The following is a 6,000-nucleotide window of genomic DNA, read 5'->3' on the forward strand; positions in this document are numbered from 1 at the left end:
GAGTCCTGGCTATAATTGATGAGTTAGGTTTTAACAAATTATTTTATTAAATATTTTAAGTTTTAAGATTAATATTAGCTATACTGGTCATCACTAGAAATAATCATATGAAAAAAATGGTTTCCTATCTTCCCTCTTGTTCCCCAACTGTTCAAAAGGATTTTGGAATAAGTGACATGACAGTCTTTTAAATGTAATAGAGAAAATGATTAAATGTGAAATTATTTTATATATTGCCAATACATACACACACATATGCACAGTAATTTAAGGGAACAAGTTATTTATTTTGTTAATGAAACATCTCTATTAACCTCTTCAGATAGTGTTTTGATACCTGAAGATGAATTTTCAGCTTCCACAACCTCATCTAATGTTGAATAGAGAGTAATTCACTGTGGCAAGGAGTTTATGTTCATATTAAATAGAAGCAAATGGCAAAGCACTAGGAGTTCAAGTAGTTTAGTTCCAGCCTGATTTCTAAGTCTCTAATTAGCATCTGTGTTTAGTCATGGCAGTTTTAGATGAAAGGTGGCCTAATTATTTTACTTTAAGATGTTGGTAGCATACTATAAACCATTTTCCCCTTGATTATTTACTTATACAAAGTTAATAAAAAATTTTAGAATCTCTGAAGAATGAAATACAAACATGTTAAAATCATCATCTGAACTCCATCAAGTTAATAAACCAATTTATCATAAATGTGGATGACAGTACTGGACATTCAGTTAATGGAAGACCCCAAATATGATCACTGGCTGTATTCTAAGGTGCTACACCAATAAGTAAGTTATCAAAGATGATAAATTAAGAGTGATTTAATTTTACATAAAATAGTTTCCCTGGGTAAAGCAAATATTCTAAGGATCAAATACCTAGCATATTTAGCAACCCATTTACAATGCCTCCATTTAGCCATCTCAGATTTTCCATGAATAGCCATGAGGTTAATTCTATGCATTTGTCCCTGAAGATAACTTCTTTGAAAGGAAAAATATCAAATATTTAACCCATGGTGCTGTTTTATATGATGAGTTTAATATAAATGTAAAAAGAGAAAGGAACTGTGGGGGAATTTTGGGAAGTAAACAAAGTATCAGTATTGGAGTTATTTCCTACCTGTGAGATGCTTCTCACTTTTGACACTTGACAGGGGATTTCTTCTTTCCCTTGCTCACCCAAGTATAAACTAGATCTCCACTGGCAGTGCCCTAAAAGGAAGGTGATATTTTCCTCTTGTTTATTGTTTAGTCCTTAAGTATAAAGCATTAGCTTTTTCAACAACCAATCTCTAAAGCTCAATTACAGAATTCTACTTGTTCAAAATGTAATTTATTGCTAATGGAATAACAGAAAAATGTTTCCACAGTTTATGGAATACAGAGTCAAGTTAAGTAATTGACTATTTGCTACTGAAGAGGAATTATTGATTCTCCTGTTACAATAGTGCTTTTCAGCTTTGATGCATGGAATTATTTCTATTGTAGCAATACTTTATACTTAAACATCTGTTTTTCTGTCTCATCTCCTTGGTCTATGTTGTTTTTAACCAGGTACTAAAATTATGCCTGGAAACCATTCTCCTGCTCCTAGTTGAAACTCTTAATTGATTGGCTGCTATTAAACCTGGTCTTAAGAAATTATGAGGCTAACAATTAATCACTTGGAAAACTTTCGTGAGAACTTTTATTTATCTCTGGCCTCAGTTTTCCCATCTGAGTATATAGAAGACTGGAAAAATGGATATGTAATTCCCTTTTAGTCTTAGTGTCTCTGAGGCCATGAAATTTTTTTTTTTTAACTCTCTAGAGAATACCCATGATGCATATTGAAATCTGTAAAAGATGCTTTTTTCAAATACAAAATGTTTATAAAATCAAGGGCTGGAATTATTTTTCATCTAATGTATTTGATATACTAAAACAAAAGTATTAAACAAAAATGTCAATCAAGTCAGAATTCATCTTTTCTTCTGAGTGTTCTCACAGTACATAGTATGTGTTCCTGTTAAAAGTATTACTCAGTCAGCTATGATTCAGTGCTGGATTTTGGGTGCATCAGTCTATCTCCCATGATTTGAAAAAAATCTTGAAATGCAGTGTATTGAGTTGCTTTTCATTTCCTGTATTTCTGGCTTCAACTTGGGCCTAAACAATGTCATCTTCTACTTCCAGAGGTTTTTTTTTTTTTTTTTTTTTTTGGTTATTTCTTGATTTCTCACAAAAGAATTCCCGAGGTAGATCTTATCTCATTTTGCAGTTGAGAAGAATTAAGCAGAAATAGCCCATTACTTGTTAAAATTACCCGATTAGCAAATGGTGGAGCTAGACTATTGCTAAGATCTGTCTAATAATAAACGTCAAGCTTTTCTACTGTGATAGGCTTTGATGCTTTAGAACACATGAACATATACTTGCTGAACTGAATGCAATACAAATTCTTCTGGAAACACTGTATACCTAAATCTTCCCCAAATGTGAAATACATTACCTGTGGGACAAACGAGAGCTATTAACTGATCCACTTTTAGCCCCTCAGCTTTATTCTCTCCCAAATGAGTATGTCGTGGACCTACCCACTGAGATGCAGTGAGAGTTATGTGTAATCATTTATGTGAATTGCAAACACTAAGAAATTCTCAATTAAGGTTACATATTGTGTTCTGATCATTCTTTAGTACTATTAGTACATAAGGATCAAACATATCTTGAAACAGAAGTAGTCAGGTGGCTTTATTTGAAATTCATAAATATCACAAAATATTTACTTGCTAATGCTTTAAAAGTGAATTGCAACAGTTTTTTCTATCTTATACTTTTAATAAACACTTTCACTTTTTAGAGTTGCAATGTATTCTTTGTGTTAAGGGAAGAGGGCTTCTGTGTTTGTCTGGGGAGGGAAGACTAAGATCTATAGCTTAAGGAATATTCCTCAGCTTGCTTTTTACCAGATGAGCAACATGAGATGCAACTGAACGTATGCTATCCATTTTTAATATAGAGCTAGATTTTTAATATAGAACTAAATGTTTGGCATTGATAAACACTGATAAATATTTGTGGAAAAAAAGCAAATATTTCCCTTTCAATTTTAATATTATGCTCTCTATCTAGGCTGAAGTTAGGTATAATTTTCATATTTCAGTGTCATTTGGTTCTTATAACTACCTTTGGTAGTATGTTGTAGCAGAATAATGAGAGTTTTCATTAGCTTCATTTAGTTATTATCTTTAGTAAGTTACTTGTCCAAGTAGATTTAGCCAGTAAGTAGCAAAGCCAGGACATGTACCTGTGTATAGTGACTCCATATTCTGTGGTCTTTGGTTTTTACTAGACTAACTGGTGACATTGGCTTTCTGTGAGATTTTGATGAATTACTCTGAACTTAGAGAAAAGCATATTTGATAATTCACACAAAAAGATTAAAAAGGAGAAATTTTTAGTATCCCAACACCCTGATTGTCTTGTGATTTTTATTCATTAAGAAATGGTGGAAATATCTGTTATAAACCGTATGCATATCTCCTGCTTGAGATTGAATAGATTATTTTTGTAAAAAAAACATTTAATACAGTTGTGAAACCAAACACAAGCAGTTTGTAAGACTGAAGAACAGTCTAGAATTTTTAGAATGAAGCTGCTATTAGAAGTTGGGAATAAAGGTCTTTCATAGTAATTGAGTCACTTGGTAAGTCTGTATTTAGGGAAAAAAACCTCTTTTTCTCTTCTACAGCATGTGTCTAAATGCAGAATTTTGTCTTGATAACAAATATACCCTCCATTTTATTTTCTCCTGTATTGCTAAATTCTCAGTATATGCATATATACACACATACATACCCCCACTAAGAACCCACAGAGAATGTCATCTCCAGGGTCTGAAGAGTCCCGGGTTCCAGGTTCATCCAAATGTTGTTGCTGGGGCTATTGAGCTTTGAATCTAGAAGATCCAGGTATTATTCAAAGTTTGTGTCTGTCATTCTTTAGTTTTTCTCTCTTTTCTGATTCTGTGTTACAAAGAAGACATTTACCAAAGAAATAAAGTTTTGAAAGCCATTATGTTAGAGGCAGTGCTCTATGTTCAACAACTCCCATATCCCTTCCTTCTGGGAAAATAGCTGGAATACATGTCCCATCCTTCCCTGCAGTTAGTTAGGGCCATACGACAGTTCAGGACTGGTCCTTTAAAACTTCCTATAAGATATTCCATTCATTCTCAGTCTCTCCCTCTCCTTTTCTTACTCCCTCTGTCTTGCCCTCTCTCTTCTAACCCTCCTTCTCTTTTCTCCTCTACTTCCAGGGGAAAGTTCTGAGATTCTGGGAGATGGATCCTAAGTCTCTGAAAGAACGCATGGAATAAAGCACCTCTGCCAACTTGTACTGGACTATAATGTGAATAAATAAAAAATATTTGTTGTGTTGTGCCACTGTGATTTTGGGGTGATAATGTTATATAGCAGTTTTCGTATTCTGACTTACTTTAGAGTGGTATTTTCTTTTTTATAGTTAACCTTCCTAGAGTTGGAAATAATGAGGCACAAAGTTAGCTCATTAATTTTCTATCATGTTAAGGTAGAGTTCAAGATAAAGGATGAACTTCAACACATTCTACTGTTTCCCTTAGCCACCTATGTTTGCTCTTTACATAATCTCCTACTTTGGCCTATGTAGAGCAGTATACATAATTAAGAATGAAGACATACTTTCTGAACACACACACATACACAAACATGTATGTTTCAAAGAACAAAGTTTCTGAAAAAGTGAAGCTAACTCATCTAGAATACCTGGTTGGTGCTTGAAAGGGGGGCCATGGGCCTTGTGACAGTAGATAATGCATCATGTTTGTCAACTGGTCTGTTCCTTTGGGCATATTAGATTGTATTAGATTCAGAGGTTTTACTTTTGCTTTATTGAATCAAGATTAGGGCTTTTATTTGGCCACATCATTAGGGTTGCTTGGTTCGAGTTCCCCTCACCCCCACCCTCCTTCTTTGTGGGCTATATAAATGGATGCTCAATCAAAGACAGGAAAGTAAACACACAGAGGAGAACACAGAGTTGACTTTTGATGCTGAAGCCCTGGGGAGAGAACCAAGCTGTTTGCCTGATAGTTTACAGCTGGCCTTGTGGAGAAAGCAGATCAACTGAGCCCAGAAAGAGAATGAACCCCAGGAAGAGAGACTAGCCTTATGCCAGCAGACAGCTGAGATTGGAAGAAGCTGGGACCATGGAGCCTTAAAATGAAGAGGAAGGCTGAACCCTTACAGAGATTGGCAGCTGTCTTGCTCCAACACGTGGCCACAGACTTTGGTGAGGGAAGGACCTTACTCTTTATGGCCTTGTGACTGTAAACTTCTACCCCAAATAAATACCCTTTATAAAAGCCAACAGATTTCTGGTACTTTGCATCAGCACCCCTTTGGTTGACTAATACAGGCCTCATGAGAGATTAGCATTAGTAACAGTCTTATGTCTGTTTTCTCCCAGGGAGCAATAATAGTTTCTCCTGGTGATGCCTGCAAACATGTGGTTTATCTGCTGCAACTACACATCCATCATTAAATTGATCTTCTCAGTGGGAGCACCATTAGGAAATTAAAGCTGGTTGCTACTGAAACCAAGTCATTCAAAGCTCTAGCCATTTCCTTGTGCTTGTGGGGACCACCTGTAGTTCTGGAAAACAAGTGTGATATCAGGACAGGTGCTTTTTAAATGCTGGCTTATTACTATTTAAACTTCATTGAACCAAAGCCCATAGAAGGCCTGGAGGAGCTGCACAGCCGATGTTCTTGTGCCACCTACAGGAAGCTCTGATACCTCCCTTGCTAGGGACTCAGCACCATGACCAGTAGATGATTGACTTAAGGGACAGGATAGGCTGGTCAATAGGGTGGCGAATTATATTCTTTCTAACCAAGGTGCTATAACGATAGCGAGAGTATTGTTCCTTAAATTTGTTTTCTTCAAAGCTCCTTGATCTTGGTAATCTGACAAA

General features: G+C 35.5%; 1 long non-coding RNA gene across 1 annotated transcript in view; it reads left to right on the plus strand.

Annotated features, from left to right (window-relative positions):
* LOC131279445 (uncharacterized) overlaps window positions 1–4,426 on the plus strand; it is a 33,134-nt gene extending 28,708 nt beyond the window's left edge. Inside the window, exon 2 of the long non-coding RNA XR_009186793.2 lies at window positions 4,303–4,426. This is a non-coding gene — a long non-coding RNA (uncharacterized lncRNA). The remainder of the gene's footprint in view (window positions 1–4,302) is intronic.
* Window positions 4,427–6,000: the final 1,574 nt, after the last annotated feature.

This window comes from Dasypus novemcinctus, chromosome 8 (assembly GCF_030445035.2).
Source record: "Dasypus novemcinctus isolate mDasNov1 chromosome 8, mDasNov1.1.hap2, whole genome shotgun sequence".
Taxonomy (NCBI): Eukaryota; Metazoa; Chordata; class Mammalia; order Cingulata; family Dasypodidae; genus Dasypus; species Dasypus novemcinctus.